The sequence below is a fragment of the Ciconia boyciana genome, chromosome 4, assembly GCF_034638445.1.
Source record: "Ciconia boyciana chromosome 4, ASM3463844v1, whole genome shotgun sequence".
In the NCBI taxonomy this organism is placed as follows: Eukaryota; Metazoa; Chordata; class Aves; order Ciconiiformes; family Ciconiidae; genus Ciconia; species Ciconia boyciana.
In genome coordinates, this window is record NC_132937.1 from 59,199,242 (window position 1) to 59,225,333 (window position 26,092).

Genomic DNA, 26,092 nt, shown 5'->3' on the forward strand with positions numbered 1-26,092 from the left:
CTGTAAAACCAGAGTCGGATAGCCAAACTTTGTTAATTTGCAATTTTTTTCCACCTTCTGAACTGCCTGACCTCCTTTGTCACATACTCCCACCACTTTTCATACGTGAGAACTGGATCATACACAGCGGGTTCTGGCATACCTCAGTCATGTTTGACAAGGACAAAGAACTCTGCTCAAAGAAAGAGTTTTTCTCTTTCTGTCCTCACAGGCCACACCGTCTCTTTTATCTTCCTCCACCGAAAACCACGCATCAGGAGCAGAAGACTCCACCTGGTGAAATTAAATGGATTACTGGAGCAGGGTTAGCAGTCAGACCCACATAGTGACTGTGGGCTCTGAACCTATTGCCTGGCTGTGCGCTTGCTTGTTACCAGATCATTCAGAAGAGCCTCGGATGCCCAGGATATCCCAGATAAAGGGCAGGTGAAGATTCTCATTTGCTTAGCAAAGCTGGAATAATAGTAGTAGTAGTAGCAGCAGTAGTAGTAGTAGTAGTACTACTACTACTACTACTACTAATAATAATAGCTTCCTAAGAACTAACAACAGCACAACGTTCGGCTTGTGAACAGCTGATAGGGTATTTGTCTTCATGGTGCACGTTGCTCTCCTCAGAAGCTGTATTTGGTGTAAAGTACTGTCATTTATATATTTTTTTTTACTATGCTGTAACGATGGCCTAGAGGATAATCTTCTCTCTTTGGGGGAGCCAGTATAAGAGGTTTTTCATTTTGTGCTCAATCACTGAAACCATTCCTCATCCATATTTTAGGGAAGGTGAAGGCTGCCACGCATTACTGCCCTGTAAAAATATTTCCTTTGCAGGATTATGGCAGCAAGAGGAACTAACAAGCATGGAAAGCCCTTTCTGGAGCGCGTCACACCTAGTGGGCTCAGGCGGTCAGCTGAGAAATTTCAGGGTGGCCGGGAGTTCGGGAGGTAGGGCACATATCAGGGAAAGAAATGCTGTGAGAGGCTGGAGAAGTGGAAAGAGCGGAGGCACAGCAACAAATAAAAAAACGGTCTAATCTCCCTCACATTTGAGATGTTGCTGCTGTTGCTCTCCTGGCTGAAAGAAGCTTCTTCCCTGCCTTCTCGGCAGCATTATGAAGGCAGTGATTTATGTTTTGGATTCACGAACACACTATAGTCACACCAAATTGTACTGCTGCTCTCTTCAGAAGCAAAAAGGCTGACAGCCTCCTTTATGCAGCTCCGGGTTAAATTTCTGATTATCATTTTTCCTGGACTAGCTGGAGAGAATGAGGTGGGGAGAGGGACAGGGGGAGAAAGATTTTTTTTTCCAGCATAATTGGACCACCTGCCTACAATCATCTCTGACCTTTGGATAAATAGAGGACTCCACTTTACTGCGCTTGCACGGTCCTTCAGTGCTCATGAGCATAAATAAGACTCATTTTAAAAAAGGTAAATCCCTATGTAAAGATAATTAAACGGTGACAAGGAACCCTACCATAACAAAACTCCTCAATGGAAAATGAACTTTGCCTCCTTTATGCATGTGTGTGTGTGTGAGTATGTGTGAGACTGTGGATAAGTATTCATCATTCAAACACATTGACAAATGTAATTTTTCTTCACCTCTATTCGCTGTGATCCTTCACAGTAAGGTAGTACAATTGTCTTCCTGAAGCCTCAATACCCCTCTCTTCCACCTTTTGCCCCCTGGAAGGTCATTTTAAAATCTCTTTTGACAGTCCTAACTGATCTTATCATAAATCACCCAACACACACACACAGGCACAGCACCTAATCAGGATGTTGCTGGCTAATTTAGCCCTGCTGATTTGATATAACTGGATAGAGTTTTATGATACCCTGTGATTATAAATATGTCTGCTCTCATTCACAGCCTGGGAAGGCTGGAGGGCCATTACATCTTAATTGGGTAATTTCTTTTTAAATCTCTGCAGGCCGGGTTGCTGCTTCCGCAGCAGCTGGGCCAGGGAGTTGATCTCAGCCCTTGCCTGGCTCCAGAAAATTCTGGGGATATGTCTCCCACCTACTTCTGGCATTTTGATTTTTAAGGGTCCTAAAAGGCCACAAATGTTTTTTTTTGTGATATACAGTGTAGGAGTGGGGACAGCAGCCTGGAAGCAGGTGAAACATTCATGTTTAGACAGACGGAGCATGCGACTGTGCCCTGGGGGTCAAGGGATCGGGGTGGATCGAGCAGTCTAGGTGGAGAAATTCATGGAGAATACACACCTGCTAGGGAAGATGATTGGAGTCAGCTTCATGTTTTCTCATTTCCAGATCTTAAGAGGAGACTGAATTCAGATTTCTGTAGTGGAAGAACAATAATTATGGACTTGTATTCCTCTAAAGTAGTAATATCACCTTTAGAGAGAGACATTTAAAAAAAAAAATCCAGTTATGTATTTATGTACATGCATACCTGCACATGTATGTATACATTTTCATATACCTATTTTTCTTTTACTTTATTTTTGGATGTATTTGAGAAATGTTTGCCCAGAAAAGAACAGAAAAACCAAGGATTTATCACAGTTGCTGTATCTTAGGTCACTGTTACAGAAAATGTCTTGCTGACATTTCTGTGCTGAACACCGGCTCTGTAAAATTAATTTTTGCTCCAAGTATGGCTGGGCAACAGTAGGAAGGCTACTGACGAACTACATAGTATGGTTCTTTTAATTCATACACTTCTAGATTAAACCTATGCCAGGCTAACAGCAGTCACTGTCACTTGTTCCAGCAGGTTTTTTTGGTGGTCTCAGTGCAGTTGCAGCTGGCGAAGGAAATGCTTTCTTCCAAAGCGCAGCCATCACAGTTTGCACTTCAGACTATGGGGCTAAATAACAGGAGGCAGCAGTAGTCTGACGAACATCACTCTGTGATGTGGTGCCTCAGAGGGGAAGAGGCACACCGGTGGGTCAGGACTGGGGAAAGCGGCATGAGTGATTTTATGGACAACAAGAAGTCAAGCCTCTCCAACTGATACCTGTCACTACAGTTAAATTCCTTTACTTTGTTTTAATGTTGATTTGAACAAAAAAGGCACAAAAAACCCAAATCCAAATGTGTGGTTATTAACTATTTTAGATGACATGACAAAATCTAGCCTTCTGAATGCTTCGGGCTGCTCGGTGACAGTGCCAAAAGATGAGCAGGAGAGTGCATGCACTGTTTTTGTAAGGAGAAAAAAGACCAGGGAGTGGGAAATCATGGGGTGTGATTCCCACAACCACTGAATCTACTGAGTAAATTATTTTTTCTTTAAAAAGAGGCAGCAATCAGTGCTGATTGAAATACCTTTGAATGCAGTTATAATGAAATTCCATTTCTCACCCATACCAGAGTTGCAGCCATTGTTGGTAATGGTCTCCTTCAGAGCAATACAGTCATTGCTGCCTTGTGAGGTACCATGGGAAGCAGAGGCAGGCGATCCCTGAATACAATTTAACAATAAGAGTTTGCTGTAGAGTTATGCCCAGGGCTTGTCTGCCTGCTTTCTGGATCTATCCTGAGGAAAAGAGAATAAGCTGTGCATATTCTGTGGGAACGATGAAGAAGCACCTGATAAAGTGCATTTTTATTTCCAAAATGGCAATTTGGATAATTGTACTTTGCTGTCCAGATCCCTAGTATGGTAGTGTGTACATATAATGTTACTTTGTTTTAGATATTGATTATGCTGGATTGTAACTTGTTTCGTGGCAGGTCAGATCAAACTCAGTTTTGTATGACATGGTATAATACAACCCTGTGGATGAATCAGAAAAACTGCTGCTTTAGAGGAACACTGAGTGAGAAGCGGATGTGCTGCTCTAATCTCTCAAAATAATTTCTTTGCATTCAGTGCTGCTATTGACCTGCAGTAAGTAACAGGTGATTTTTGTTGTTGTTGGATAGGATGAAAAAAATAAGGTCCTTTCCTCATTTAGCTTCAGTTTAAAGGTTATTGCCTGCCAGTAGGGTTTCTTAGTTTCCTATATGATTAGAAACACAAAAGAGCTTTGGATGACACACAGTGAAAGGGTATATCTGGCTGTCATGTTTTCAGCCCTGATAATATGAAGTGCTTCCTGCATCAGCTCTGAGGTTCACTCCTCTCTGTTATTTTTGTAAAGAGGTTTATGTGAACCAGTGATCTTTTGTCTCCCTTCAAATTCGGTTCCTAAAGAATGAAAATATCCTGAAAAACAGATCTCTTTTCCTAGTAGTTTTTCCCAACCAGCAGTATGTACATTTTGGCCTTGTAAAACATTCTTCACAGTCTTCCTCTCTGCTTTAAAATGAGGCTCCCTGATGAACTCTGATAGCACTGGAGCATCCCGCTCAGCTGCAGACACTTGGACCCCATAGCGGGCTGCTCCCGATCCCGACGAGCTGCAGGGGAAGGGTAGGTGATTGTGAAACTTGAGATATGGCAAAAATCAACATCCGTGTATCAGCCATAGGACACCTCATGGAACAAGGAGGCTTCTACCAGTCATTGATCCCTGACTACTTTGCCTGCTACAGTGGCCTGAAAAGGTCCAATGCTAGTAAGGCTAGGGCAATTCTTAAATCATTCTTAGTGGGATGGAAGCTGTGGGATTCACACCATCTAACCTTAGGCAGCTATGGGGTGGATGCCCACAACCTGGAGAGTCATCCTCGTGTAGTCAGTGGGAAGGAAGAGGCATTTATCTGAGACTATCTCATTTTAGTGAAGGCTAAAATAGGTCAGAAGGACTGCTCCTTATATGTGCCACCTTCTCTATAGGGACTGCGAAAGGAGTCCAGAGAGCTAGGCCTGGTGTACACACACACTTTGCAAGCATCTAGAGTCACTGAGAAGAATCCACCAAGGTTTTTCCTGAGTGGTTCCAGCTAAAATCAACAGGAGTGATGTGGCAGAAACTTACCTTGACAATGCGTTGCTCTAGGAGCTGTCAGAGTAAATTAGTAGTAGCAGAAAACATTTTCATAGCACTAGTGTCCTGCCTAAAATATTATAGGCCTTAAAAAGCCACCACACCAAACAATAAAGGCCAAACAAAACCTCTTGTATTGACATATGCATATTTTAAACTAGTGCTGATAAAGGATGTTTTGACTGTACAAGCTTCAGTAATTTCAACAGAAAAGCCAGGCAAATGGAGTTTCCTGACCAACTTCAGAAAATCTTTTGGAAACACCTTTATATTGTAGTGGTATTTTGGTTTTCCATTTGAGTAGAAGAGGTGAAATCTGTTTAAATGATGTGCATTAATGAGTGTGTCTGCATCCAGGACAGTGATTGTCCCTTGTGCATTTCAGCAACCACACTTAAAGAGAGCTCCAAGGTCCTTTGTTTTTGTTTTTTGTTGAGACAGTGTCCTGCTTAGCCTTGGAGAAATGCAAAACAAGAACTGATGCCTAGACCCTGAAGCAATTTCAAACCAGAAAGAAATCACACATTTCTAATAGTGGAAGTGATTAATGCTTTTGCCAAAACACAAGTTATGCTTCAGTTAGACGTAAATTAATGGGCTCAATACATAGATAACTAGAAGACATTTCAAAGTGTGTGATATACAGGAGGTGAGATGAGATGATCTAGTGGTGCCTTCTGGCTGTGTTTCCTTGGAGATGTAAAACTAGCCACTGGGGCACAACCTCTGAGAAAATTTTGTACTTCTTTCCTCGACCTCCTTTCCTCTCTGTCCACAGTGTCTTACAAAACAGTGTCTCCCACGTTTTACAATCATGGATTCATCAACTGATTCTGCTCCTGAGGCAGCACAGCAGTTGGAAGTGGGTGACATTATTTTCCATGGTCTTCCTTCAGGGATCTTGCCACATGCCAGCCAGCGAGCCAGCCCTGTTTGATGAGCTTGCCAAATTGACTGTTACCACTTGTTGCCTTTCATAATACTGAATCAGAGCTTCTAGAAGCAGCACATTATCTCTCAGCATGCATCATTTCCCGTGACACTTAGCCAACGAAGTTTAGGACATAAGTGGGTAGAAATGTATTGGCTGCTCCCCATTACTCTGTGATGTTTCATTAATCATGCAAGGATGACTGAGATCCTTGTGTCTTGCAACATCAAATCCTGCATTGTTTTCAAATCTAAGTGATCCAGAATTCAGGTGCCAGGGGTCAATTTCCTACAAAAGAAGAGGAAATAATGGAGCTGCATAGCAGTGCACTGTGTTTGATTTCTTTGTGCTAGGTGAGGAAAATAGCAGCTAGAACTTATCTTCTCCCTTAAAAAAAAGGTTTTGTAGCTTATCTATTGATGAAAAAGGTTCAGAGGCATGATGGCCATCAGAATGTGGGACTCTATCTACCCCCTGCTCTCAGACTCAAACTGGAGAGATCATAAGAACAGCACTGAGAGACAGAATTGAATAACAGCACTTGAAAATAAGAAGTTCTTGAGACATCCTGTTGATGAATTTTCTGGACCAGCTGTTTCAATTCTTAAAGAAGACACCTTCTTTGGTTTGTAATTTCGAGAGAGATGTAAAGAGCTATTTGATTTATAGATGGCCTTAATGAAGGCCAGATCATATTTTCCCACAACAGCCAAGAAAGGAGAGAAAGCCTATGAGGTGTACTTTCTGGAGCAAAGTCTTCCATCAGGACAGCAGGATTTGTGTTTGTGTGACTGGCCAGATTCATATTTAATGTATTGTCAAAAGATGAGGGCCATCTTCATGAAGAACTGCTTCTTCTGTAATGGCTTTGTGCCTTTTTTTTTTCTCAGTTCACCTTATGTAGTAAAGATCTTCCACATATGCCTTTTCCTGGATACCTGCCTGAAACTGGTCAAGGCTGAAAAGGGAACCACAGTTGCCAATTTCTCGTGGAGTCTGTCCTTCCCTACATATGGCTCCAGCCCAATGAAAACACTGCGGGAACGTGTGTGCTAGATGTCACTGAGCTGTCTTATTTGCCAGGAGCTAACTCTGTGTCTCCATAGGGTCCCTCTCTGTGCAGATCTGAAGATGCAGTCTGGTCCTGAATCTCTAGTTAGTCAGACTACAATTCTTCAAATTAATTGATCTCATTTCCTGCCAGGCTTCTGTGCTTATTAGCCAATGTGATGCCAGCTGTAGTTCCTTAAGTACATCAGAAACAAAGGGCTATTATTTCTGGCTAAATTCCAGAAGGCTCATTATTTTCTGCTTCTTTTAAAATTCCCTCTGCAATTATACTGGATAAGATTATTTGTCTTTTTTTTTTTTTTTTCCTTCCTTGTACTGGTTTTTGTATAGCTGTGCTCTGTGTGTCATCTTCCACACCAGAAGCCGCTGCATTTCAGCAACAAAGAAAGTAATCTCTCAGAATACAGTAATGTCTGTATTCTGTGGGGACTGATAGTGCTTTTTAAATAATTTTGAGTTTTGCCACTGAGGTTAGTCAGGTTTATTATCATTTATGTATAATCAGTTTATGAAGTCTGGCCTGCATTTTGGACTGCTTAGATGAAAGGTGCTGTATAAATGTCATTAGATGCAAAAGGTACTTCTGGAGGTGGCTGTGCAAGACATTTAGAAGAGTGAGCCTTTTAGATGAGAGTAGCAGGCAGTCTCTTACCTGACAAATTAACTTCTCTGACAAGAACTGGTGGTCAGTACAGTGTGTCCCAAGAGAAGATGTCCCTCCCTTGCAACAGATGGATTTGTTTCCCCCTCTTAAAAGATATTTTTAAGTAAAATATGATACAATGCCTGAATTAGATTTTACAAGAATGAGGCACATCGTAAGTAATCATATTGCTTCAGGCATGATGGATGCTGCTTTGTGCAACATTATTTTCTTGAGCTTCATGGACTGTGTACAGGCACACAATGTAATCTGTAATTGAACTAAACCGTGTGAAAGGGTTTGTTACAAAGCTAATATGGTAATGAGTATCATCTAGGAGTTTGCTAAAAAAACCAAAAACAAACAGCATAGGAATATATTTCTTGCATTTTTGGTGGCTGGAGGATAAAAAAGGGAGGGGAGGAATCCTCGTTAAATGTGGTTTTAAGCTGGATGACGTTGCCTGACCGTTTCCTTCAGTTTCCATGCATCCAGACGGTAGTTTGCGGTTGCGGTGCTGGAGGGTGAAGTGGCCGGAGTGAGTGTTCGGGAGACAGCAGAGGGCAGTGCAGAGCTAAGGCTGGCACCGCAGCCTCGGCCCCGGCAGTAAATTTTCCTTGTTATTAAATAAAATCATAGGGCTAATTTAGCCTCAGAGGAAATTAAACTGCTAATTACATGTATATAAACCACCGAAAATGGGCCTGGTTGTTGCACACACACAAAAAAAAAAAAAAAAATCAAAATCGCCCAACTTTGTTTCTTGTATTTAAAATATGTAATTATAGCAATGGGCAGGACTTCGAGGAGATTTTTATAAGGGTTTTATGCATGTGCGTGCCTCTGTGTGTGTGTGTGTGTGTGTTGTACCTCTCTGACTGTGTGTGCATGCGTGTGTTTATGAGATTGTGTGCCTGTACGAGAGGGTAATCTAACCATTTCCACAGCCCATCTCCTGCTGAGTAAACAATAGTGCTTTTTTCTTTTTCATTTATCCAAGCCAACGTCTTTATAAATGCCGGATAATATGCCCTTGGGTAACATAAGGGCAAAGCTCTAATTGAATCAGGTCAAGACTCCACACATTATCTCTGATAGCACTTTTAAAAATGTAGCTTCCTCTGTCAGATCATCTGCCTCTGAATCACTGTATTGGAGGTAATTCTGACATTAAGAAATTAGCATTGGGGATCTTATAAATATACAATTGCAAGAATTATTGGTTGGTGATGTCAAGCTTGCACTGATCTGTTAATAATCCTGATAGTTGTTAAAAACCGTCTCACAAGATCAATGGATGTCTTATGACTTATAAATGTGTCTAAGTCATAAAGAAAGATAAACATCTAGTGTCTTAGATCACTTGAAAATCTTTAGTACCATGAAATGCCTATTCCCTTTGTATGCCTGTTCCTTTAAGACAATTGAAAACTGAGCCTGAACCACAGTCCAAAGGAGCAAAACAGATAATGTTTTTATTGCATGCCACATATTTAGCAGCCTGCATGGCTGAAAGGTGAGCCATTAAAACATAATTGGGCACTCACCCTTGCATCAGCATCATGAAGCTTTGCTGATTGGCACCTGCTTCCAAACAAAATTATTGGGGGTATCCTGTCCTTACAGCAGCAGAGGGCTTCTGGCACTGAAGTTCTCAGTTTCCTGTATGTCCCCATTAATGCCTCTGACAGCTTCATGCCTGGAAAGACCTGCAGTTTGTATCTACAGGCAGAACTGAAGAGTCATGCTAAAAATGTTTAAAAGCATGGAAATACACTGTGTTTTGGTAGACTAACCAAGGCATTCCTTGGACATCCCACTTCGTGCAGTGCAGTCATGCTAGAAACAAGAGATGAATCCCCTCCCACCACCATAAGATTGTCAGGGTTATTTCTTAGGTTAAAAGATTAACATTTAACACTCTTTTGCTCTCAGGATAAGAAATTTTGTCATCTGAGAAAGACAAAATTTGACGTATGCCCAGACTGAATGCTGGAGGTTTATCTCTCACTTATATATATTTTTCAGTTTATTCTTCTAAGTCTTTTAAAGGTTCCTTGAAAAGATAATAATGATCCATTTTACTTATCCATCATGAGCTTTGAACTGAAGGTTTTTTTCCTGAGTATATAGTTAGAGCATTAAGGGCAGTATGGTTAGAACAGCCAATCAGAGTAATGAGTCTCCACTGCTTGAGAAAGCGAGATTAATCTAAATCAAATACTTTCCACTATGGCAATTTTAACTAATTCCCTCATGAAAGTATAAGAGATATGTGAAACCCCTACAGTCAGCATAAACCTCCTGGTAGGGCTAGACAGGTAATACCTTTTAAGCTTGTTAATGTCTTATCCTGCTGGTTTCTACAACTGACTCAAAGAATAGCTGAGTACTTCTCAACCTGTCATTACAGGGGAAAGCAACTTTCAGCACAGAGATGGAAAGGGTGATGCTGTGTTTTATATATCATGGCTTGATAATACTGGTATGGCTAGTGCTGTCTGGACTGATGTAATTAATGCCCGTATTTGTTTTCCCAATGCATTTGTAATGTGTAGACAGAAATATTCAGGGAGCAAATTCTCTCAAAAGGAGAAGCTTATTTATTTATTCATCTATCAGTCAAAGGTTTCTGTTAGAGCTGTCTAGGCTACACGTGGGAAGGTCTCTTCACAAAGGAGCCCATAGGCACACCTGGCCTATGGAGTAATGGGTGTTGCATGTGAAGAACATGGAAGTGCTACTTGCACATGCACTCGCACTTCACATGCTACTTGCACTTCAGGAAGTGCAAGATGGGCTAGTTTAGGTGCAGCTCCTTCTATTTTTGCTAGAGGAGCAATTTCTATCTGGCTATTTAAATCCTTTGCAGTAACAAAATGCATGTTTTGGCATTGTTTTTACAACCATAGTATTTTATGAGCTCTGTGCACCAGCGTCTCAGCAGTTGTACAACAGCAACAGTGGAGCTATACTGATTTACATCATCTGAGAATCTGTCTTTTTCCCCTCTAAGGTTCCTCTGATCAGTGTTAAATGAAGATTCATATAGAAAACCAGTATTATTAACACACTGAAAAGTCTTTGCAAATCTGAACATTACCAAAGAGGGAACAGGAGAGAAGAAAAGTTAAGAAATATATTCAGAACCATGCAGCCAGAAAATTAAGAGCATATCTTTGATCTCATGATTTTCCCTATTCCGGAAAAAGTCAGTCAGGATGCCTGTCCAGAAGAAGAGCAGCACAGGGCATCTGACAAACACAGAAGGTGCTGCTTTCACTTAAGGAGAAATTTCATCCATTTCCATTCTCATTTTTGGTTGCTTCTTCAGTTTGTCTCCAGTCCTGCCACAACAGAACAATTCCCTAGTGGCCATGGCTCTTCTGATGCTGCCACTGGGTCCCTCTACTAATAAAAGCTACTCGGGTAATATATAAAACCATGAAGAAAGTACACAAATGCTTGCTTACATTTTATTTTTTTATTGCTTCTAGTTTAAAAGGGGAAAAAGTGCTTACCGAGAACTGAAATACTTGCTCCTATTAGCAATGAATGATGCCATCCCCAGGTCCTCTAGTTATGTTTTTTTGATGCAAAGGTAATTGGAGTAGAGCATTATAGAATTGTTGTTGGTTTTCTTCCTGCTTTTGTTAGAGACAATGTCTCATGCTTGAAAAGAAACTCTGTTACAGACACTTTGATAATAATAGTACAGAACTTCTGTGCTAAAAGAAAAGATATTACTAAGCACCCAGCAATTTAGCACCATAAACTCTCAACTACTGGATATTGTATCAGTGTTCTTGCAGAAGAGAGGATTTAGCCATCAAATTGTGAGAGTTTTTTTGTCTCTATCAACCAGCCTGATTCTTGCAAAGGCGTAAAATAAATGGCTCTGACTCTTGGAGGCCATGACTAGACAGTATATACAGTGGGAATAATTTTAAGATCAACCTATTGAAATATATATATTCCAACTCTATTAAGAATTCATACCTTATCTTCCTTCTTACTGAGTGAAACTATTCATAAATCCACTGTGAACATATAAGTGTTATTTAAATACATGTCCACCACCAGTTTCTCTCTTTGCCTTACAGTGCTTCCAGGTGTATTCTGCTTAAAATGCAGCCATACTGCAGTTTGGAAACAGATTTAAACCAGGTGTTAAAATCTATAAACAAGCTGCTTTACTGGACAACAAAAAATCTGAAGTTTACAGGAAAAGAAGGGTATAAACGAAAAGAAGGGTATTGAAAATCTTTAGAATAGTAATTCTCTGTTGCTTCCTTAGGTAAACTGTACTTTTGGATAACAAACTCCCTGGACCCGGTATATTAAGTTTCTGTAAATATCTTTGGTTCTGGTCTCAGAGGTCATCCAAGAAAGACCAAATCCTTCCACCTAACTCTTTGGTCACAGTCTGTTATGAAATACCTTGAATAACAATCAGTAACAAATTCTTCCTTCCAGCACCCTGGTGCACTGGCAGTCCTGCCATGGTTTTGCCTAGGGAGAGCTGAGTCAGGTGGAGCTGCCATCTTCACTTCATACACCTCACCTATGTCATGGTATCAACCTCCTTCGTTCCTCTCAGGCTAACTGAAGTGAACTATTATTTAGGAGCCCATAACATCTCATAAATGGCCCATTCAGTAAAAGGCTGAAATATGTTCTTCCAAACAGCTATGGGCAAATCACTACACTGGAGAGAGGGACATGGACAAATTCATGTGTATTTCATTTCAGTAAGAAACATAGGAAGAAAAATTAGGTGAATCCAAGTGGAAAAAGATAATTTAATATAAGAGGATATCTCTTTCTACATGTCAGACAATATTGCAGGGTAAGAGAAACAAAGGCCATAAAAATATACTCGGTTATGTCTTTTTATATAGGCACTGCTTATTTATGCTGTTAGACTTCAAGTAACTTTGCTAATAGAGAAAACTAGCTGAGGGAAACGGTTCATTGCAGAGGCTACAGAAACGAATGCATATAAGGTCTGTTGCTGAGAAAATATTTTCCGTTTTTAATAACAGAATTCAGGATGACTCAGAGCAAATGTAGACAATGTAAAAGGCTATTGAAAAGATTAGTTTAGTAGAAATATTTCAAGATAAATGTAACATATCTTGGGAAAACCCTACACTTAAGGATAATAATGATCTCCTGATATAACAAATATTTCAGACATCTTTTCTGCCAAAAGGAGTTTACAGGCTTACTAAAGAAAGTTGTGTTGCTTACAACAGTAGTCTTATAATCCGAATATTTTTAAAAAAATTAGAATAGTACGTCTTCCTATGCTATCAGTAACAATCATTAGCTGCTCTACTTACATCAGCTAGCCCTATTTGTAACATGACATATAAAGGGGACACGAGTTTACTGCTGGGTCCTCCATATTATTGATTCTTTAGACAGTGTAGAAAGCCTTCTCTTGGGACATGTGTCCACAGATTACCCAAACGGTATTAAAACTCTGATGATTTTAACAATAAGACATAAGGAACAGGCTGAGAAATTCAAATCTGTTAGAGTAAATATAGGTCTTCAATGAAACACATATTTTTTCCTTCTATTTCTCACATCTGCCTATAAGCTATTTCCTAGTCAGGATTAGATCTTTGCCAATTGGAAACCCAGGAAGAAGAATTTCTTTCTTTTCGCATCTGTTCAAACTCCTAAACTTTTTTTGTGTCTATGATTTTTCTGAGGTTTTACTACATCCAAGATGACAGAGTACTGATGACCTGGAATTTTATTACTCATTAGACTCCCAATGTGAAATCTCCATCTCACTGTCTGTGCTTAAGCTGCTAGTTTAGATCATTCCTGGGGATTGTTCCTGGCTGGTGAACCCTGGGCACACATGCAGATACTGGCCCTGGATTGTGTATTCCCAAGCATACATTCTCTTGCAACCTCCTGAGGTAAGGTGACTGTTGGATCTTGCTTCCTCTCTTCTGGACACTTTCCTCTCTGCTAAAACACGATAAAAGCTCATGGTTGCATGATGGTTACCTTGGATAGCTTCAGGTCATAAAATTCACCCAAAGACCAAAAATGATACTTGAATATATTGTTTACTAGGGTTGGCCCATATAAGAACTGGAAAGATCATGTCCTCTTCTGAACCCTTACCAAGTGCACAGAGATACAGCCACGTATATTCCAACAGTCATGCAGCAGCCATGGTTTTTGTCCCAAGGGACAACAAAACCAGCTGCCCTGGCTGGCACCCAGCATAGGACAAAGAGGACAGCTGTCTCCTGTGCCTGCCCCTGCATGAGGCTTGCCTGGAGGCCACTGCTCACCTGCTTCCTGAACGTCTGACTCCAGAATCAGTTCCTGTTCTCCAGTCACCCTCAAGGCACTGAGCCCAGAGAACAGACATGTATTCTATAGTGTGAAAACAAACTCTGGCAGTCAAGCATAAAAATATTTTCCTATTATCAAGTCCAAGCAAACCATCTCAGACTCAACTCAAAGAATGGTTCATGGCAACAGCTAAGCTCTGAAAGCAACGCCACGCTCAAAAGTAGTAGACAATTAAAACAAGAGAAGAGAAAATATTTACATTTAGTCCAATGTTCATTACTTGTAACCTAGTCAAGTTAGGTTCAAACTAATAAAGATGAGAGGTAAGTTTCTCATGTCTTGTTTACTGACAAAAAAAGGACAAAAAAGACCACCCCCCAAATATTACGGATCTTAATTACCATTCCTAACGCTGACATTGCCACTGTATTTTACATCCTATGAGGTCTTCCTCTGCCCTTTTTGATCTACTTCTTGCCAAGGCAACTGCTGCATGTTACCCATTGCTGAAGTGGAGGGCTTTTATCATCTTTAAGTTTCCTCCGGAGTTAGAAGCTAGAGACTAGCTTGGTTGTGTCCATGCTGTAACTGAGAGAGCTGCAGATACTGTTTGTTTTGAAGTTTTTTAAGAGGCACATGTAGCATAAACATGTGAAAGTGTAGGCCATGGCAAGTAATTTGGTAGGTAATGTAGGCTATAAAGTTTAGGGGATCCATGCACTGTGTATGGTGTAATTGTGGTGCTCTTAGGATGCTGCAGATGGACCTCTATGGTTAATGAAGTCAAGACAATCAAGGGTGGGCATTGTAATTGGGAGGCTGTAACACACAGGATAAGCACAGAAGCAGTAGAGGTGAACACCAAAGCAGTTCAATATGAACATAAATTCACTTCTAGTTGATTGTAAATGAAAAAATGAAGTGGAAAAGATCACTTTGGTAACAATTTACCTTCTGAAACCATGGCAGTAGAGTTGTTTTTATTTCTGTTATACACTTCAGATTAAACTTCCTGAATCACAGACTGATGAAAAATAGTATGAAGACGGATTACTGACTGCAATGACTGGGATACACCTGAGCAGATAGAGAGAAATGAAATATATAAATTAAAAAGGAGTGCAAGTTTTGTTTTGTTTTGTTTTTAAAAAATAACAGAATAAACATATATTCTTCAGGAGTTTGCCTAACTGAGACATGAACTGATTGATTTAGGAGAGGAGAAGAGAAAAGAAAAGTGGATGTTTCTTTGTAGATTTTAGTCTGAAGCTCAGACTATTTGGAGTAATCCAGTGTTGTGGGGGATTGGGGATAGCTGGAAGAAGTCCTGCCCTTTCGTATTCTCAACAGGAGAAGAGAAACCAGACCTAGGAACTGGAGAAGGCTGGATGAATGTGAGATCAAGAAGATGAGCTCTCATTCTGTATATTAGGAAAACAAATCTCTATATTTTGTTCATAGAATATAACTTTTTTGTTATTTTCTTTTTTTCAGCAAAATTCTCCTCTTTTTTCATGAAAAACCAAAGCATGTAATGATTTTCAGTGTTCATGGGAGGAAATGTGTGAGTTACAGTTTGTATTCTTTTACCATAACTTAGAAAAAGTCTATTTTTTAGGAATATTTTTCTTTTTATTTTCTACGACAAAACCTTTCTCGTTACCTGCGGCTTTTCCAGCTTCCCCATTTCTTATCTGTCTGCATAGATAACCAAGAAAAGTGCACCCAAGAAAAGTGGTGTTTTGTCTTTAGTTTTTAAATTACAGAAAATTTGTAGCTATTTTTTTATTGCCAGAACTGTGGTCCAGAGAAATGAGTCACTTTTCCTAAGGTTACACGAGGAAAAGTGTAACCTTTGCCAAAACCAGAAACATAAATGACAGCTCTTTAGCCTCAGTTCAGCATCTCTACCACAATACATTTGTTCCTGCCTCATATAGCATCTGTTAAAGAGCTGTAATTAATTGCTGCAGTAGTTCCCAGCTTACCAAAAGCAATAAATAAATAAATAAAATGCATATTTTCTGAATGATTGAAATCCCACCTTTCAGTCTCAGTGGGTAAATATGATGCAATCACCTTACTCTGAGTAGTTTTATCAGGAATGATTGATTTGATAATAGGTGGGTTTCATTTTAATATCAGTGACAATGGAGGGAGAGGGGAATAAGAGAGTGGTACAGTATATCAGGTATTTAACAAAGACAGCCTGAAAATCAATAATAATCCTTCACTGGTGGCTGAAATTTTCAGACAACTTAAGCAGACGAATGGCCCATAATGTCACTCAGTAGTATTAGTCTATTCATAGGCTCACTCTTCCAGTAAATGAGAACTGTTGTTGATTAAAAATCCATTCTAGGGATGCCCACCAACATATTAAGTAGTTCTCATCTTCCCAGTGGAGTGAAAGTATTCCTCTTTTTCTTTTTTTCAGCCTTTATTCAGCACTGTTGATCTCTCAAGACTCCCTGCTTTATCTTTCTAATCTCTGGGGGTTACTCAGTGTGAAATTCTGCATGCTATATCCCACTGGTCCCATGTGGCCATCAGTCTCCACAGGAGGACTGCCCCAGAACAGTCTTCCTCCTATCACAAGTGAGGCAGCACTCTGAGACACTGTTTAAGATACGTAGGTGGCCTCTGTGGTAGCATCTCATGTTCCTGAATTAAGTTGTTACCTACAAGATCCAGTGAGGTAAAACCCCAACATTTTCCTCCTTTTACACATGACACATTGAGGCACAGAGCTGCAGTGGAACTTGTTCAAACACTCCCATAAAAACTGAAATGGGGCAGGGATTGAAACTGTAATCCCCTTTTTTAAACCAGTGCCATGGTCATTGCATGGGCTATTACACCTAAGAATCTGCTAAACCCTCATCACCAGAATTTCCCATACCCTTTATTGGAAAAGAAAGGAAGAAAAAAAAGAAGAAAAGAAAAAAATCTAGATGGCTAGCAAGCACAAAGTACAAAACTTTCAGAGCAATTGGAGCAAGATATTATTCTGGGGTGAAAATGAGCATTGACAACAACATATTCAAAGTGAAATGTGTACTTCGCTTGACTATCACAGTAGATTTTCAACTAGTAAATAAAATGACATATGGCAATGGGGAAGTTAATCAGCATAGACTGTGGGAAATGTTCTTTTTTACATGGGAAGTTTCAAAACCAAATGAATGTATTTTAAAAATATTTATTTTCCAAGGTGTACTAGAGAAAAAAGAAAACAGGAAGTAAATTTTCTTTTGAATGCAATGTATGAACCTTTTTACTGAGAGAAACATCCATCTTAAGTTTAAATTGAAAATATCAACTAGCTAATCTGTTTTCCTCTTCTAAAAATAATTGAAAGTGCGTGCCTTTTTTAAGCATAGTTTTTAGTTTTTTATTGTTTTCTTTTTAAATTGGAATGTGATCATAGGGGATACTTTTCACAGAAGGGATTGCCAAATTTTGATCAGCTTTACCAATTATGAACAAGTTCCTCACCCAGGTTCATGATATCCTGGAATTATGAGAGCCATGAGCATTTTACAAGATGAAATCCACTCCTGATGAGATCATTAAGTCCTTTGTCTCTCAAGGGCACATAAACCATGTGTATTTTCATTAGTTGCATATAGTCCTTTTGATTTCAGTTAGATTGCTTGCATAAATGAAGTTATAGAGAGCTGTGAGTTTTTGAAGATCAGGACCACTGGGGAAAAGACACAGCGTATAGAATGCAATGGGAAACTTAAAATGAGGTGAAGGTGAGGATGGCGTATAATGAAAATAGATGGTTAAGTGCTCCAGTTATGGACAAGTAGGTTGCAAGTTTCATTTTTCCTCCAATAAATAAGTAACCATCGATGATTTTGTTCCTGGCAGTCTGACTATTGTCATTCAGGAACTCACTGAATAGAGCAGGTATCCTCTAGAGCAAGTTCTTGAGAGCTGCTGCACGAGTGAAGCATAAAACTCTGCAAAGATAGATAAAGAGGCAGAAGAACAAAGTATTATGATGATGATGTCTATAAATTGGAGTAAAAGCAGGGATTGGTTAATGTAATTTGGATTGTTTCATTTTTAATTAACTAAGAGTTGATTGAAAAATTCTGCCTAAGGTAAAATAGTACTGGGTATTCAACATCTCCAGTAGCCTGACTTTTTTTAGAATGTCCTTATCTGACTGAAATTGGAAAAAAAGCAATGTTTTGGGTTTTTTTCCCTGACAATGCTAGTTATTGATCACACTTCATTATGAATTTTTCTATTGTTCACATTTGCTTGTCCACCTCCAGTGTCGATTTGCCAGTCTCTCTTGTGATTTATCAATAGCAGCTGCCAGCCAGGAGGTTATTATAGTTCAAGTGGAATTAATGTGGCAAAGGAAGTCTATGGGCTCAATGAACAGAAAGATAGGATTGACTTATTACCCAGGAGATGGTGGTCTCACCCTCACGCAATGAATTCAGAATCAAGTTGCTCTGACAGCAAAAGGCCAGATTAGTGCTACCTCTATTTTTGCTATCAGCTCTAAACCTTTCACAAACAATACATTCAGTATTACTGACTCAGGGGGAAAACAAAAAAGAGGCTTCAGCTGTTCATTGACCTGACCTCATCATGTATAGAACAGGGTAGGAAAAAGACAGTTATAACAGCAGTATATTAAAAATGAAGTGTGCTGAAAGAAGTGTTGAAACAAGTCAGGTGTTTAGTGAACCATCAGTTCATAATTTTTTAGCTATCTTGGGATGCAGGAGCAAAATCCAGATTGGGCATTACATGAATTTTTAAATAAACACAGTAGGTCAAGATCTAGTAAATCAGCATTCAAACTGCAAGCAGAATCATGTGTGGCTTAACTCAGTTTAATATGGTGTCATGGTTTAATCCCAGCCAGCAACTAAGCACCACACAGCCACTTGCTCACTTCCCCCCCTGGTGGGATGGGGGAGAGAATTGGAAGAGTAGGAGTGAGAAAACTCATGGGTTGAGATAAAGACAGTTTAATAAGTAAGGCAAAAGCTGTGCCCACAAGCAAAGCAGAACAAGGAATTCCTGCTACTTCCCTGCACTACTGGCATCAGTAGTGTTCTACCATCTCCAGGAAAGCAGGGCTCCATCACTTGTAACGGTTTCTTGGGAAGACAAATGCCATTACTCCAAATGTCCCCCACTTCCTTCTTCTTCCCCCAGCTTTATATGCTGAGCATGATGTCATATGGTATGGAATAGCCCTTTGGTCAGCTGGGGTCAGCTGTCCCAGCCATGTCCCCTCCCAGCTTCTTGTGCACCCCCAGCCCACTCGCTCGCAGGGCGGTGCGAGAAGCAGAAAAGGCCTTGACTCTGTGTAAGCACTGCTCAGCAGTAACTAAAACATCCCTGTATTCTCAACACTGTTTCCAGCACAAATCCAAAACATAGCCCCGTGCTAGCTACTATAAAGAAAATTAAATCTATCCCAGCCAAAACCAGCATATGTGGTTAGTAGTGATTTCCAAGTTTGAAGTGTGATAAAAAATCAGGGGTGTTTTTCTGGTAAGAGCTGGAGACCACGCATGAAACAAAGACAAAAGACCACAGAACAAATGATCACCAGATTAGCCTTTGCAAATGGAAGAGGGTCCACGGCTCTTAATAGGTTTAAACAGGAGAGTTGCTCACACAGGGCCAAGTTGTATTCTCACCTTTTTGTTAGGTGGGGTGAGAGGGGTCCTGGTAATTCGTACACTGGAGAACCTGGGTACCTGCCCTTTTGATTTTCAGAGAGGAGCAAGTCTTTTTGTCAGCTCATTGGCAACATCTTGCATCTGTGCCTCTGAGAGAACCAGCTCCATGATACTCATGAAATTGAGCAGCAGGAGATCATTACTGATATCTTAGCTAAGGTAAGTTAGATTCCTACCAAGTTTCTGCAATGAGTCCAAAACCAGTACTTGGCAAAGGCAGCACATACTGTGGCTGCCTAGGAGTGTGTGTGCTGGCTGGCTGGCCAAATGGAAAGAGAAAATTTTTACCTATTCTTCATCCTTTCCCTCAGGAGATGATATGATCTTTGTCCAGATGCCAATTTTCATGACACCTGTAGGAGCTTAAGTGCCTTGAGACTCAATCCTGTTGACCAGTTTCAATTATATTTGACAGAAGGGTATAGAAGTTATTAGGAGAGGGCAACTAGACAGCAGGACAGAGAGTACAATTGAAAAATGTGGAATCCTGAAGAATGACACAATGCCTGCTGTAAGTACACATGAATTTTCAGGGTGAAATAAGAATTAAAGCAAAGGCATAAATTGATAGATTGACAATAAATACTATGGTGGGTCTTTTTCTTTGAGAAATGAGAAATTGACGAGGCTGTGCGAGAAATTCTATAGCAACCAACCCTCCTCTTGTTTTGCTCCTAAGAAACAGATTATACTCCATTACGCAATTTCCAAACCATCACAAGCACAACAAATTACTCTCAGTTAAAAATCTTCTATCATTGGCAGACTTGAATCTGGGGAATTAAACTGATGAGCTTAATTATGATGGGTGTCCATCTATCCCCCATTTCTGGGTCCTCAGTAATTGGAATAACAAGGGATTCAAATTCCTTTCTGCCTTCTCAAAGAGACAGAGAGTGTATTGTCAGCAGGAAGGGATTCTACTGGCCAGATCCAAACAGTCTTTAAGCATTGAATCTGAATATTCACCCCAAGTTTTCACATAACAGTGATTAAGGAAAGTTGGAAAAATTTAATTTTACCATTTCATTTGTATTTGAAGTATGTCTATATACTGCCATATTACAGGAGTCGGAAGTGATAAAATAACACAACAATTCCTTTTAATTAAAAAAAAAAAAGAAGAGGGAATAACAGCAGCCTACCCTGGACCTTGAAGCACTGGGAATCTTGCAGAGAACCTGTTGATTAGCAGCATGTGAGTCACTCAGGTATGTGGCTGTAAGAGGTTGATGTGACTTCGAGGAAGTCTCAAAAAACAAGTTGTAGAGACATTTATTGGAAAACAGAGGAAAAGGAACGCAGATAAAAGTGGACTGACCATGATGGTAACTCATGTCACAAGGCATACTGTGATAAGAAATAAAGGAAATGCTTATTTGCAAAATCCTTGCTAGAAGTGTTGTTCCAAAGTAAAATGGGGATTATTGGATTAATACTAGCAAAATTGTGGTACAACTTCAAAAAAAGTGAGGTGTATCTGCATAACAGCTTCTGTAATGTCCTTATTTAGATGAATGGTACTTGCAGTGGCAATAAGTTAATTGTTATAGGAAAAATTAGATAACAGACTTTTGGTATTGCACATCTCAAAAGCAGCAGGACACTATCCTTTCCCTCAAGGTGGGCTGAAAAAATAGTCCAAGATAGTGGAGGACTTTTGTCTGACTGTTTTCACAGGGATTAATTCATCACAACTGCATTTCTCACACCATACTTTCCCCAGCTGGCATGCTGTGTTTTCTGTTTACTAGGTTCAGAAATGTCTTGTCTCGTAATCCTCCAGTCCTCATGTATAATCCTCTGCTCAACTCAAATGTTTCTTGATTGTATTGGATGTTATCACATCCTATTGACTGTCTGTGTATGTAGGTATCTCCGGGGGTGTTCATCCTTTTGTAATTAACAGCTTATTTGATTCAATGGTTAATGGAGGTCAGGATGTGTGGGGTTTTGTCATTTTGGTTTGGATGTTTTTTTCTCTTTTAATATCACTTTTTTAATTACTTCCAGATATTAGTATGTATTAATAATTTTGTCATATTCATCTATATTCCAGCATGCTTGATTGACTTTACTTAGGGTTGTAATGGTTTCAATATGTATTTTTATTTTGGAAGGTGCATAAAATTTTTTGCCTTTTTTGGACATTCCTGATTTGCTAAGGAATGTGTTTTCTCTGTTAGAATTTAACGGAAGATCTTAACTAAGTTTCTAATGCTTTGAAAAACAGTTGTTTCTTGTTCATTATATTATCAGTCTTGAAGCAACTGTTTGGTTATGTTACGTTAACTATACACCTTCTGTTATCATGGTCTTCAGCTCTTGCTTGGGCAAACTTCTCCTGCAGCCACTTTCATAGTTTGCTATTTGTTACAGAAAGATCTATTTACCTCAGAATAGCACAAGTCTGTTGTTCAGTGGAAATCCCAGTGCTACAAGCAATTATGCATTAACTGATGGGAAAAATAATGGGACAGATCCTGAAGCACCTCATGTTTTACCTGGAAAAAAAAATAGAGGTATTATGTACTTTTGGGTTTTGACTCTTCAGGAAATGGTATCTCATACAGTTGAAAATAGCCATGTGCTGTGAGAGCTAGTATCTCCCTTTTCCTTTCCTTTTTTTAAAAATAGAGAATAAAATGCTATTGGAACCTCTCATAACCTCATGATTCCAGGCCTGAAATCTTAAGAAAATCACCAAATGTTACAAGACAGACACAACCCACAAAAAATGGAAACATTGTGGAGTGAGTTTTGCATGTTCTGTCATCATTTCTATGTTCATTCATTTCTGCACAACTGCCAATATCATAGGCAGACAAAATGCCTTTCTTATTCACACAGGCCAGTCCAAACTGGTGTCTGAAGAAATGGCAGAGTTTATACCAGCTCTATCATGTATTTGCAAATAAATACTTCTGGCCATCATTGACATTGATTTGATTTTCTCAGTGTTTATAAGATACCTTTGTAAAACCATGGTAAAGAAAAAAGAAGTTCTACTTTTAACTCCTGCAGTATGAATTTTGAAAGTGCCACAAGAGAATATTTCGCATCAGAATAGATTGATTTTCTTTGGAAATATCCCTACAGAACATCGGGATGGGCCATAACACTGCCTGAATTCAAGTCATTGACATCAGTGCGAAAAGGATCTTGTTCAAGAGGTTTTAAATATAATGATCATATTGTCAACCTTTATAATGTAAATTTCATGACAATTTGAGCTTTGCAGCAAATGCTGTCTTGTCAAATCCATTTCTTGAAATATATATTAAGGAAATGCGTTTTTGTGTAGAAGGAGCATTCAAGGAATTAATGAAACTCTTCTTTCTCTGTTGCTTTTGATTTAAGGCACTAGCCTTTGCTGCTGCTGAAATGGTAACTGAAGAGCACACTGCAGGTAATGGGCTAAACAACACAAGATGGTATCATCCTGAAAAAGTTTGAAGAGTATGACATTTAACTCAGGAAGGCAAAGCACTGGCCTCATGACCTCATCCATCTGCAATGGGACAGGTTCACAAATTTCTTTTGCTGAATTGCAAACACTAATCTTTCTCTGGATCTCAAACCAGCTGCGGAAATGGAAATCCATGACTTGTCATAGGCTTATGAACTCATATTCACATTCACTCCCTGCTTTTTTTTTTTTTCCTGAGACTGTGGGTGAACACTTCTTTTTCCTAGGTCACTTGTAAAATACTGTCTGATAGTCATGTTCGTAGGTTGACCTTTCTAGTTTGGCATGCTTCTTTTATCTTTTATTTTTTTGTATTATGATTTTTTACTGATTTTGGCCACTTGGCTGCTAAGCTGTGACTGGTCACATGTGGAGGTGTTTCTCTTTTATGAGTATGGAGTGGGCTTCAGTGGCTTTCTTTTTTATCTATGTGTTTTTCTCAGCCCATCTCTCTGGCTTTGCATGTGCTCAAGAGATATTGGCTGTCATTACACCATTGCCTTCACAAAGAAGATGATTTTCTTTTCCTTGATACACGTGAAAGGGAGACAGTAACCTGTGCTTTGATTTTCCCATATTCTCTTTTGATCTGCTGACCTGTACACCTGCTTGGCTTCAGAGGTGGATGTCCTTAGGGGCTCATCAGAGCAAGAATTAGCTCAGAGTTCATGGACCCCACAGCATGCAGTGCCCGAATAACATTAATCCTTAAAACATTCTTTTTTGTTCTTTAACAAAAATACTCCGACAAGTAACTGAATATTCAAATTTGCTACTGTTTTAGGTCTTGAACATGCAGAGATTGAAGTAATAGCAAAAATATATTGACTTCCCCTGCGCAAAATCAGGCCGTTAGTAATGATTCTGTGGCTGGGCAGGTTCTGCCAAGGGGTTAAGTAATTTGGAATTAACAGGTGAGCAAATATAAAATGGAAGAGTAGCATTCAGGTGCCCACAAGCTGTAGCCTTTTAGCTTTGTGGGCTGTGAAGCTGATGCTTATTCCACTGTTACTCACAGTGGGTGGCACATGCTATATTCAGATGTTGGTGTTTCTTCTAATTTGTGCTGTGCACTTCAGATACATTACAGCTTTATTTATATTGCTACTTAATAGTCTATGGCTCTTTATTTTTAGTTCTTAGAATGCATTTAGGAGGCTAAGATAAATTTTCATAGGATTACAAATTTATAAATTTTATTTTTTTGTATTAAGCCAATGCACAAACACTAATTAAAAGAATTAAAGCTTTAACTCTGATTGAGCAAAGCCCAGAAAACAGACCTGTGAGTGGTGATCTCTAAAGTTAAGTACTTGCTTAAGAGTTTTATAGGATTGTGTATATTAACATTCACCTCTTCTTCCAGCTTCCTTTTAAGTTTCTTTCCTTCCAAATTCTAATATAAAGAATAACACCTTATACACTCACACTGTATACACTTACTGAGGAATATGAAACATTAAATATTAACCAAAAAAAGGACAAACCACAGGTGAACTAGAAGTGGGTACTTGAGTTCACAGGCCAGTCACAACTTCTTTGCTGCATGTTATCCACCACCACTATTTTCTTTATTCCAGTGAGAAGTCTTTTGGAACAAACTCTTACCTTCCTGAAGAAATGAAGTGTCTAATATATTGATATAAAATCAATAATCAAGTGTGATAATAGATGTTTAAATGAAGTATTAAACTGCTGGTAAATGTCAATGTAATACATAACACATAACTTCCTATTTAGCTAATTCCTTTTAGCCCCTGTAGGAGCCTGTTGATTTTTAAACAAACTGCAGTGTTTTAAATACTCTGCAAGAAATCTATTGTCATGAATGTTAGCTCTCTTGTAACTGATCTTAAAGCCAAGTTTAATTTTAATGTTGGAGTGATTAAAATATGAGCGTAGATGTTTGAAACACGGAATGCATGCTATGAATTTAGAACAAGACACAAAAAGTCCTTGTCTTCTGGTGGTGACAAAAAAGTAAAATAGTGGTGAGACATCATAGGCTGGCAATTCATGCCAGCTGATACATGAGGTACTATCAAAGTACCTGCTATTCACTGGTTCATTCCCTGTTCACAAACCTGGTACCTAGTTAGATTAGTAGAAACTGAACAGAATGATCAAGTGTGAAATAATACAAATAAATCATCAAGTCCAACTGTAAACCTAACACTCCCAAGACCACCACTATACCATGTCCCTAAGCACCTCATCCAAATGTCTTTTAAATACTTCCAGGGATGGTGACTCAACCACTTCCCTGGGCAGCCTGTTCCAATGCTTGATAACCCTTTCAGTCAAGTAAAATTTCCTAATATCCAGTCTAAACCTCCCCTGGCACAACTTGAGGCCATTTCCTCTCGTCCTATCACTTGTTACTTGGGAGAAGAGACCGACCCCCACCTCACTACAGCCTCCTTTCAGGTAGTTGTAGAGAGCGACAAGGTCTCCCCTCAGCCTCCTTTTCTCCAGGCTGAACAACCCCAGTTCCCTCAGCCGTTCCTCATAAGACTTGTGCTCTAGACCCTTCACCAGCTTCGTTGCCCTTCTCTGGACACGCTCCAGCACCTCAATGTCTCTCTTGTAGTGAGGGGCCCAAAACTGAACACAGTATTCGACGTGCGGCCTCACCAGTGCCGAGTACAGCGGCACGATCACTTCCCTAGTCCTGCTGGCCATGCTATTTTTGGTACAAGCCAGGATGCCATTGGCTTTCTTGGCCACCTGGGCACACTGCTGGCTCATATTCAGGCGGCTGTCAACCAACACCCCCAGGTCCTTCTCTGCCAGGCAGCTTTCCAGCCACTCTTCCCCAAGCCTGTAGCGTTGCATGGGGTTGCTGTGGCCCAAGTGCAGGACCTTGCACTTGGCCTTGTTGAACCTCACACAATTGACCTCGGCCCATTGATCCAGCCTGTCCAGATCCCTCTGCAGAGCCTTCCTACCCTCAAGCAGATCAACACTTCTGCACAACTTCGTGTCATCTGCAAACTTACTGAGGGTGCACTCGATCCC